Source organism: Phoca vitulina, unplaced genomic scaffold (genome assembly GCF_004348235.1).
Source record: "Phoca vitulina isolate PV1807 unplaced genomic scaffold, GSC_HSeal_1.0 scaffold11, whole genome shotgun sequence".
Taxonomy (NCBI): domain Eukaryota; kingdom Metazoa; phylum Chordata; class Mammalia; order Carnivora; family Phocidae; genus Phoca; species Phoca vitulina.
Genome location: NW_022589714.1, coordinates 4,960,270 through 4,971,637, shown reverse-complemented (window position 1 = coordinate 4,971,637; position 11,368 = coordinate 4,960,270). Strand labels below are relative to the sequence as shown.

Genomic DNA, 11,368 nt, shown 5'->3' with positions numbered 1-11,368 from the left:
TAACCCCATCAGCCTAGGTCCCCTAATGAACACATGGAGTGGACCTATAGCCAATTCACAGCTAATATTTACTGTAGGCAAGATATATACCAAAGATATATATCTTTGGGGTTTATGCTTTGATCCCATAGCATAACTTACTGACCACTGATTAGTGCAAAAAGCTACCTACAGACATTTCATCCTTTCCCTCTGGCCTTTATCACACCATGAACACAGAATGCAATTTGAAGTTCATTCTTCCAAAGCAACAGTAAAGGGTCACCTGGGTGGCTTAGTTGGTTAAACATCTGACTCTTGATTTCAGCAGGTCATGATCTCAGGGTTGTGAGATGAAATCCAGCATCTGCTTAAGATTCTCTCTCTCTCCCTCTGCCCTCCCTCACACCCCCACCCACACACACTCTCTCACTCTCTCTCAAAAAAAAAAAAAAAAAAAAGGCAACAGTAAAAGAGATAAGTATATCATAGGGTTGTTGGGATTGTTTGGTGGGATACCATATGGAGAGAACCTAGGACAGTGTAAACTCAGTAAGCATGAGCTCCTCCCCACCATAACTCCTTCCTTTTCCATTTTATTTACACTTCCACAGTGGAGGTAGGAAACTCCAGGCAAATGTCTATTAGTCTTGACTTTTCTCTATAATGGTGACATGAAAAAGTCATACATAGTCCCTACCTGAAGAATATTCTAGTCTAATTCATATGAGGAAAATGCAGCATGTGTATGCTTGCTTCTTCATATATTTAAGTAAGTTTCCAGCATCCTAGCAGAAAGCTAACAAATAGGACTAGGATGTGTTTTGGGGATGGACACAAGCTACTGTTCATCATTTTTCCCACTCCCCACCACTACCAACCACCCCTTCTCCTTTACACACACAACCACTACCCACACCTCCAGCTGGTTTTCCCTGATCCTCAAGGCTGGATCAGAGTGCCCTCCTTTGTGCTTCCACAGAACACTGTACTTCCCCCTTCTCCCAATTGTTATTTAGGATTGGCTTTGTTAGTTTGTGAATCGGTCTTCCCTCTATATTCTATGGTGCATCAAAGAAGAAACTGTGTCTTCTTTATTGTATTCCTAGAAGCTGGCTCATGCCTGGTAAAGGGCAGGTGTTTACCAACATTTTTGAATGAATGAATGAATTTAATCAATTCATTCCTTCATAACGACTTTTGAATTCTCACCACAGTTGATAAATTTGTTATGCCATGTGTCCAAGGCTCCATTCAATATCTTTATAGATATTTTTTGTTATGACAAGGAATTCTCCATTATGAAATCAGCATGTAATTTACATATACCTACAATCTTAAAGTACTCATAGAGCCCCATGGAAAGTCAAATGGGCAAGCCACAAATTGAATTATCAGCTGCTATTAAGCAGATGTTGAATTTCATTAAAACTGGTAAAGTACATCCTAGAAATTAATTAATAGCTTGAGAATAACCATGAATCTCATGAAGCTAAAATCTCCCTCTAAAGCCAAGGTATGCTGAGGTATGTTCAGGAGAGTTTCTAAATGTATAATGTATGTTTCCATAGTTGCTAACACTGTAATAATCAAAGAATAAGTAAACTAATTTCCTTAAAAAAAAAAAGACAAAAATGAACTCAAATTTTATTCATCTGTTGGAAGGATTCCAGAGTTGCCAGAACAGAACTCTATCCTCATTTACTCCTGGGGTATCTAAAAAAAAATTTAATCCTATGAGGTTCTTTTCTAAAATGAGGAAATATTCTTGTTCTGTATGTTTTTACATAACAGCTCTATCATCAAACACATTTCAAACCGATGTCTTGGAAGTACTATCTTTCTTTGGTAGGAAAATATCCTTCCATCCCATCCTCCTGTTTGGCTTTAGTGTACTAAAGGATTTTTCTCTTAGGATTAACAGAAGCAAATCACAATTCATGACTGGAGTTTACCAACCTTCCTTTCTCTTTTCAGTGAAATTCCCCTTCACACCACCACCCAGCCACTGCTGATCCTGAGAAGCACTTCAGAAGGCAGGAAAAAGGGCATGCATGCTTGCTTTCTGAATTGAAGAAGGATTTCATTTGTTTTAGAGAAGCCAAGCTACCAAAAAATTAAATCAAATCAAATAAAGCCTTCTCAATTCAGCCATAAAACCACACACTAGAAAGGCAAGTGTGAGGCAGGCATTTTGGGGAAATATATGGGTTGTCTACAGAGGTTCCAAAGTCCTTTCAACTTGTATCAGGCTGTCTACAGATCATATAGTCTGCATAAGATTTGCTATTCTATTTTATAACTCCCCATCTCTCCTCTCCCATCTGCCAGGGTTGTAGTTCAAATAATCTGATTTTTTTTTCCTCCCAAAATATCAGGGAATCAATCTATATGAAGCGCCAAGGTTTCAGAGCCACCCAAGTTCCCTCTGGGAAGTAACCAACCAGCCCTCAGGAAGCTTCCTTCAACAGTGCCAGGATTCTATAAAGTCCCTCCCAAGTTAACTCCTTTGGCCTTGAAGCAGGTGGATACCTCTGGAACACTGGGAAGAGCACAGAGACCTTGCCAACCTGAAATATCACCTCCAACATTTCCCCTTCCCCTTTTATCCTCTGCTTTCCCTACCTCTCTGCCCCCTTCCACTTTTCCCCACCCCAATGTTCCTCTACTTCTTCCTCATCCTCTTCTTCCCATCCCTCTCCTTAAAGCACCCTGTGGATGTTGACTGTAATTTTCCCCTCAAGGAAAGATGAGTAATTCACTTCCATAGGGTTTGCCTGGAGGAGCCAACGACTGTATTCCCTCTCTCCCCAACCAAGGCTGGCCACAGAAAAAGAGTATGGGATTTGCCCTTCCTTGCACCACCTGGACCCTTCTCCTCCTGGGCCGCCCCCAACAAAGGGCTCTGGATGTGGGACCCTTGTCCACACCACCAAACCCGTAAGCCAGGCTTATAGCATGGACAGCGCTGCCCTCTAGTGTTTGCAACCGGGAGCCCTGAGGGCGCCACCAGCTCCAGAATTTTTCTTTTCCAGCCTAAGCAAGACCTGAAGCACCTCGGAGCTCCGACCCCCAAGTTCTCCTCCACAGCCACCGCCCGCATTGCACCCCGGCTCCCACCCCCTTCGCCGTTCATTGGTGTCCTGGGCGCCTGCAACCTGCCGGGTGATTTAGTAGACTGGCCCCTGCTCCTGTTCTTGTTCCTGCTCCCGCTCCCGCTCCTGCTCCGCCTCCTCCCAGCTCTCGCTCTCGCCTCCTCTTCCAGTCCGGGCGCCCAGACTTCGCAAAGCGCCTCGCCTGCCGCCCGCCGCGCCACGGGGCTGCTCAGCGCGCCGCGCTCCCGGCTCCTTCTCGCCGCAGCCTGGGGGCACGGGCGCGGGCAAAGGACGCCCGAGGGGCCAGCGCCCCGAGCCCAGCGTGCCCTAGAGCCGGATGTGGAAACAAGCTGTGCTTTGATAGAGCTCAGGAGAGAACCGAGCGTGTTCGGAGTGAGACTTCGGGAGCCAGCGGGACGCCCCAGGTCACCCAGTGCGACGCGGCTGCACGCACCGCCCACAAGGTGAGGGGCGCACGCTGCCGGGGACGACCTCGGCTTCCCTGCTCACCCCCATCTCGGGCCAGGGGTTCAAGCACTGGTGTAGGGATTTTTGCCCCCTCTGGGGCGCGAAGGCGGTGGGGGTTGGGGCACGGGGAGGGAGACTACGGGGGTCGCCTGGGCACTGTGCCTCCCCGTGGACCTCCTAGTAAGGAACGCATTTCTCGGTCAGACAACCCTCAGATGTGTGAAGCTGAGTGTCGACATTGTGTATAACTGTGGTTTAAGAATTTTATCCTGCTTCCTTGCAAAAGGATTTGAGGCGGCTTAAAGATGAAATGAATGTGGGAGGGGTGCTAGGAGGAAAAAACTTGAGTGGAAATCACGCGGAGAAGGGTGTGCGGCGAGGACCGCTGGAGGACAAGGTGATTTCAAAGCAACGCTGATTGAAAAACCTTTGATTCGAAAGGACTGTGCGGTTGCTCCAGCCCTCAGAAAATAATGATGTGCTTAGTCCCGATAAAGAAAATGCCCAGGTGGGCAGGTGATGGGGTTGACTCATTTTCTTAAATTACAAAATAAACCTTGAAAGTGAGAGTTGAAACAGGAAGTTTAGTCTTTAGCTATTTCCACCCAATACTGCAAGGTGAGAGACTGGCCCCCTGCATAATGAAGATGAAAGGGCATCCAGGCTAAATGGAAGGGGTTCCTGCTCCTATCACAGGATGATACATCGTTTTGCATAGTTAAAATATACATACTTTTGTATTTTTTATTTTGGGGGGCTGTGTCCCATTTTGGATCCAACTCAACCCTGCTTGTCCTTGAGTTAGAAGGATGAGACAGAGGGTGTCAGGCTCCCCGGATGCTTCTTCCTAACCTTCCTCACTGTCCTTCCCTGCCTCCTGCATCAAATATCTCTGAGTCCAGGAGGGAATAACAGATGGTCAAATAAGTTGGGGGAGGGGTGTTTTTCCCAAAAGTGGGGTTCTCCCACCATTCTTCTTTTACCCCTTGCTCCAGCAGCTTATGCTCCTTTTCTGAACTCGATATTACTCCGGGTCACATTTTTCTCTGGTTACACATTTGGACATAATGTGCCTGACCTTAAACACCCAGGATGGACCTATGAATCTGAGGCTTCCCTGACTTAACCATTTATGGAGCAGGAAGCAGGGGCCTGGGTCTGGTTGCCTGTGCATCCTCTTCCATGGGGAGTATATTGGAAATATCTTTGAAATATATATTTGAAATACAGAGAGAAAATTATGAGCCAGCCTTTCTGCACTTGCTGCTGCACATGTATTCCTGCTGAGTTAAATGAGATGACCCTGTCTTCAACAAATAAATGAGCAGAGGCTTTTGAGGCCCACTAAACAAGTGCAGAAAATATGCCTGCCTGCCTTTCTCCTCCCTTCAGAACTTTAGCCCCTAGACCATAGAACTGTGAAAATGAAGCAAGCCTCCCGAGTGGGACTCAGTTCAATTTCTGCACCATGTTTAAAGCAAAGTGTGTTGCTTATTTCTGAAATTGCATAGCACCTCCACAATGAACCATTTTGCTGCCTAGAGGTGGGAGAAGTACTTCTGCCCAGATATTTCATCACTAGAGAGCTATACAGAGAAACTCATTCAAATCCTGACTCATCATTGTTGATAAAACTTAACTATTACGTCATCATCACCTCATATGGGCTTTTGAAACCCAGGGACGGCTACAGATCTCTGTATAAATTGAGACTTGTAATGACAGAGCCAGAAAGGAGCTCGATAAATAATGTAGCCAAAACTCTGGTTCTCAGGGTCTTGGTAAATGCATGCCTAAATATTCCTTTAGGTGGTAATTGTTCCTTTCAAAAGGATTTCCAGGGATGAAGACTTCACAGATTATTTTTATATTAAAAAGTATTCAAATTGGCCATTTATATCTACCACCTGGCAAATTTAAAAATTCCACAGGAATCAACATCACCAACAGTAAACTCAAGTTTTCATTTTCTCTTCTGCCCCCGGTGACTTTCCTTTGGGGCATATTCCTAGGCCAGGTGTTTCTGGGTATCCTCCAGGACACACCATTCCCTTGGGCACATGTTGACGCATAAATCACAACCTCCCTTGATACTCACCCTGATGTCACATTCATTAGCCATTTTGGTACCTATTAAAACATTTGCTCCCCATTTCTTCTTACAGATGCCTGGTCAGCATCAATTATGTAAATAAATTTCTTTTCTTTTGAGGTAAATAACCAAGTCAGGATTTCTCAGAGAGAGTATTTAGGAAGAAACAAAATCTAGGACACACTGCTAGTTCAGGTGACATGGCAATGTTCCTATTTCCTGCTGTTTGATGAAATTATTATTGGAGAGCAAAGTGAGATTATCACCAGCAGCACCTTGCCCCAACTGGCTGAAGCTCCTTTCTATCAACATATTACACCACCACCACCACCACCAAGATTCCAAGGCTTCGAATCAAAAATATATCCCTTTACAGAAAATCTTAGGCCCTGACCATTGGGTTATCTTCTCATTGCTCAAACATCTGATTCCCCAGGCCTTGCCTTTATGCACATGCCACTTTTTTTTCATGTGTCTGTGGTCCTTCTTAGAATTTTATTTCTATGCTACCCTTTAAAAGTAAAAGATCGAAAGCTAACATTTTAATAGGGGGAGGCCTTTCCTCCACTTCTGTAGGCTTATTTACATGAGAAAATAAGCTCGAAGGTGCTCAAGGGATGAATTTCAACCGAATGGCGGTTTATCGTCCATACCATGTGCTGTCAGGGCCATCTCAGGGTATCTCCTGTGGTACACTCCTTTTTTCTGCACCTCCCACATTTTTCTACATATGAAATTATATGAACATTAACTTCAGGAAAACACTGAAGATAAGTATGCTTTATGAGCAAGGAGGGAGCAGATGGGTGGACAAGGAAGGAGAAAAGGGGAGCAGATGGGTGAACAGGGGAGAGAAAGGGGGAAATGGAGCAGCAGCTCTTTGGAGTGGCTAACTACTCCCTTGTTTCCTCCTCCCTGAGTCATTGTGTGGCCCCTACAGCTTGGGGCCCAGGTGAGTGAATTTACCAAAGTCTATCTTCCTGGGAATGAAAGGACTTTCATCAGTATCCCATCTACTTTTCATAATTTAGTATCCCTCCCCACATTTTGTGGATTAAGAAATTGAGGACCAGAATTTATAAAGAATTTAGAATTTAGAAGATCAGAATTTATAAAGATCAGAATTTATAAAGTCAATTTGGCATACTCCTAGATCACAACAAACTGGTAAAATCCATGAGGATTCTATTTCTAATACAGTTTGATTCTAGTCTTGTTTTTCATTCTTAGTGTTCTCTCTCTCTCTCCCCTTTTTGTCTTGCCCACTATGGATTACCTGATTCACTGTGGATTACCTGATTCTCTATGGTCCTTATTCTAATAGATTTCAATGCTTTTATTTCATGGTTTTATTCTCCTAAAGCATGCCAAATGAAAAATAACATAGCCAGCAGAAAACTTGTAATAGGTTCATTGTTAGAGCTGTCTCCTGTTGGTCAGTTCTCAATACATGTAGTTGTAGGATTAGGAAGACAAAATCCTTTAGAAAAAGCTGTAAAACCTAATTCTTCTACATCTGGATCATTTTAAACTACAAGTTGTAAGAGGAATGAGCATCTCAAGATTCTAGTTATCAGTACAGGCCAGATGGAAGGTCTTTATGAAATCTGGCATGAGAAGGAAAGCATTTTTATAGCAAGAAGATAATATTTTGAAAAACAGCAACCAATAGAAGCAGCAGCTTGCAGTTCTAAAACTCTCAGATCCTTCTAATGACCCCATCTACCTACAGTGACCAAATAAAGTAAAACCAGACCTCATGAAATGTCTTTCCTTAGCTGCAGCTGTTCTTTATCCCTTTATCAGATAATGGGTATGTGGTGATATTTCCAAGGGATTTGGGAACGTTCTGACTCAAACATTAAAGTATGAGTTTTGTTGGGACAGCTTGCCCAAGAAAGTCGCATTTGTGTCAAGATTTGTGTTCTTGGGAATTGAAGACAAGTCAGAATGTCTTTGGGGAATAAACTCCACCAAATGGATAATGAGATTTATAGGCAATACCGCTCAAAAAGTGACTTCAGCTACAATACCCTAATAATGTCCAGAGTTATCATAGGTCTATTCATTTGCACTGGTGGGAGGGGAAAAGGAGGAAGGAACTGAGTATCTGCTATGCTTCAGGAACTGTGCCAAGAACTGCACGTACATTCTTATATTTAATCCTCACAAAAGCACTGTAGGGTAAATGTTATCAGCCCCACAATTATCACCCCACATTCATTCATGAAAAACCTGTATTTGTCATGCCCTGCTGTCTCTTTCAGGGAGAGACAAAAAATTCAGATTGAGTGAAGTGAACATACACGAAGAGAATACCTAGAGAGAAGGTTTGAGAAGTGTGCTGGTCATTGAGGGGATCCTATGAATTTGGACTTTACCTCTTAGGTAAAGGAATTATTACATGATTTTTAAATGTATTAAGAATAATGTTCATACAGGGAGGCATACAAATCATAATTGTTAAGCTCAGCAACTTTTCTCAAAGGGAACATACCCATGTCACTAACCACCACCACGATAAGAAATGGAACATCGCCACCACCCAAGTTTCCTTCGTGTCCCCACCCAGTCATGACTTCACCCTCCCTAAATGTACCGACCTGCATTCCAACATCACAGATTATTTTGAGTTTATAGCTGTATAAATTGCATAGAATGATATCTTTTATGATCTGTTTCAGTGTTATATTCATGAGATTCATTCATGTGGATGGTTATGCTAGTAATCTGTTCACTCATTGCTGTTGTTATACAGCACTGTGTTGTAGGAATATGCCACCAGTTAATGATCCATTCTCCCGTGGATGGGCATTTGGGTTGTTGCCAGTTTTTTGCTATGATAATGCTTTATTGTGGTATTTTAAACTGTTGACCAAAATAATTAGTTTGGTGTTATCGAGACCTCACTCTCGCTGCACTATGGAGTGGAAGAGAGTAAGTGTGGAGGAGGCAGTTATTGTGACAGCCCAAGCCAAGGCTGTAGCAGTAGACACGGAGAGAGCAAAACAAGAACATGATGAGTTAAAGCTACAGTGGAAGAAGGAAATGATAACGTGTGGATATTAAATAGAAACAAATCTGTGTTTGAAAGAAGCACTTTGTTTCTCCCCTGGCTCCCACTATGCCCTTTCCTCCTGCAAAAGCACCCCTCACACCCCAAATTGTAATGGTTAGTTGCTTAAAAAGAAACATGAACTACGTCACATTTCCTGAACTGTTGACCTATGAATCATTTGCTTTTCCCTTCAATTTTGTTTCACAATTACCAAAAAAGAAGGAGATGATAATGAATCAGCTAAAACTTTGTCTTACCTTTTAGAGTACAGAAGTCAGGGCAAGAGAATGGAAATAAGTGAAATAGAATGTAGACAGCCTAGTCTTGTTCTGGTTGGTTCGAGAGGACAGATCTAGTTAACAAAATGTGCAGAGAAGCAGATTCCAGCACCTGATAGAAGAGCTGTCTAACGCTATCTGAAACACAGACTGTCTGTGAGGTGTGCACTCTGCAACACTGGGAAGTACAGCATGCTTGGGGACATGTCACAGGTTGGGTTCTCCATGCTCTAAGAGAAACATAGTCTAAGATGAGGTTTATTGTGCATGATGTTGATTAGGGAATGCCCTTGGGAACCACACTGAAGGAAGAGAAGGAAACAGGATTGGACTGAGGGAGAAACTGAGCTGCTTGTTGGGTTGAGTAGACCCAGCAACAGCCTCAGCCAACCACATGGGGAGTCTGAGCAAAAATGGTCCATCAAAGTTGTCCCAAGCTAGGCGAAAAGGGTCAGACTTTCCAGCCCCTTCCTGAATCAGGTGCTGAGTGTGAGCTGCCCCAAAAAGAGCACCATGTTAGGAGAGACAGCTCTCCACAGCCAAGGACATCCCTGAAGGGGCTGACAGCTGGAAGCTGTCCTGACCCAATCTCAGCAGCTGGCTCCAAGCTCTGTCTTGAAGGGGATCGGGGCAGTATGTCTCTGTGTCAATCTTAGGACATTTTTTTATTCAGACTTCAACTACAGGGGATTAAACTAGATAACCTTCCAGGTGCCCCCCTGAGATCTGCATGTACTTATTTCATTAGACCTTCCAGGTTCCTTTTGGCTTTGAGATTTGCATTTACTTATTTCACATATCCAGGTTTCTAAGCCACTGCAGAGATTACAAACTGTTGTAAATAATTTGCCAAGTCACCTTTAATCTCTCCTCCCTCCCATTTCAGCAAGTAAATCTATCACTTGAACCAGCAAGTGGATGGAAGGCAAGAATTCCCATAAGCATATGAGGTCCCTTGATGCAGAATTTCTCATGCGAAGGTAGAGAGGGTATCCTGCCAACTGTCTTCGGAAGGAGCTTCTTAAATAATCATAAAGGGTCTGTGTGTGTGTGTGTGTGTGTGTGTGTGTTTAACGCTTGAAACAGACTTTGCCTTTGCCATAACTGCTCCTTTTATGATTGGACCTGCATGACAGCTGAAACATAACAGAAAAACTGCTCATGAGAAACCTCTCCTTAATATCTCTGCCTGTTCAATTAAGTAACGTAGTACACCACAAAGGGATTGTATGCTGTACACTTTTGACAAGAGGCTGGCTGAAACTTGGCAGCTTAAAGAACCTCTAAGAGCAGATTCTACTGGGGAAACCCCTGCTCTCACATCAGACACAGGAGTTCCTGAGCTGGAGATGCTACCTCTGACCTAATAATTCATTCCATCTTTGCCTTCAGTGCTGGGGCTGCGGCTCCCAGTTTACCACAATTGTATTTAGTGCACTGCTACCAAGAGCCACTCCACAAAATTTCTATGGCCCAGGAAGGGCAATATTACACTGTTTTCTGCATCCATCCCAGCTCCAGTCCTGGGTGCCACTTTGTTTTCTCTCCCACAGTTTGGTCCCCTTTCAGAAATAGTGTTTGTATCTGCAAGAGCATCATTATAAAAGAAACATAACCTTTTAAGAAAATATCACTAGTTTTTTTGGCCTTTGTTGTATTGATATTCTGTAGGAGTTCTTACTCTAATTCTCCAGTTTGCTTCTGTTGATTGTAATCTGATGCTCTCCCTCACTTTGTCCTTATCACCTAAAGTAACTTCTTTGACTACTCTGTGCTTCAGTTGTCCCATCTCTACAATGTGAATGACAATTCCTGCCTTAGAGACCTATTGTGAGGAGTAAAGGAAAGTAGTACAACATAGGCCATGAAGAAATGATAGGTATTACTACAATTATCATTATTATTCCTGTGTGGGGTGTTGTACAAATAATCCTGACCCAAATTGAGGTAAAGAATGTGGTCCTGGCCTTGGAAAAAATAAAGAGAGATGGGTCCAGGCCAAGTTCCACTGCCCTGAACCCTGTTGGCAAGAATTTTTTCTCTTTTAATTACTAAATATTGCCTCAGATCAGATATATCCTCAAGCCCCAGAGAATGCCTTTGCCTGCTACTTTCCCCAACCACTGAAACTCCACACCCTGAATCCACTCACAAATCCCTTCTTTATACATGCAGGACAAGAGACTGATCCTAGCATATGACTCTGGAGTTCCCTTTGCAATTGCTCGGCATCTAGAAACTCATGATTTCTGCACTGTCTGTAGGGGTGCCTCTCAAATCTTAGTGTGCAGAAGAATCACCTGGAAAGCATGTTAAACCTCATGTTTGTGGTCCCCACCTACAAAGCTACTAATAAATAGCAGGGTGGGGTGAGGCCAAGAATTTAAATTTCTCACAA

General features: G+C 43.4%; 1 protein-coding gene across 2 annotated transcripts in view; it reads left to right on the top strand.

Annotated features, from left to right (window-relative positions):
- Positions 1-3,027: 3,027 nt before the first annotated feature.
- HTR1E (5-hydroxytryptamine receptor 1E) overlaps positions 3,028-11,368 on the top strand; it is a 91,455-nt gene continuing 83,114 nt past the window's right edge. For both annotated transcript variants that reach the window (XM_032409324.1, XM_032409323.1), the window contains exon 1: positions 3,028-3,538. The gene's annotated coding sequence lies outside the window, so the exon portion shown is untranslated. The remainder of the gene's footprint in view (positions 3,539-11,368) is intronic.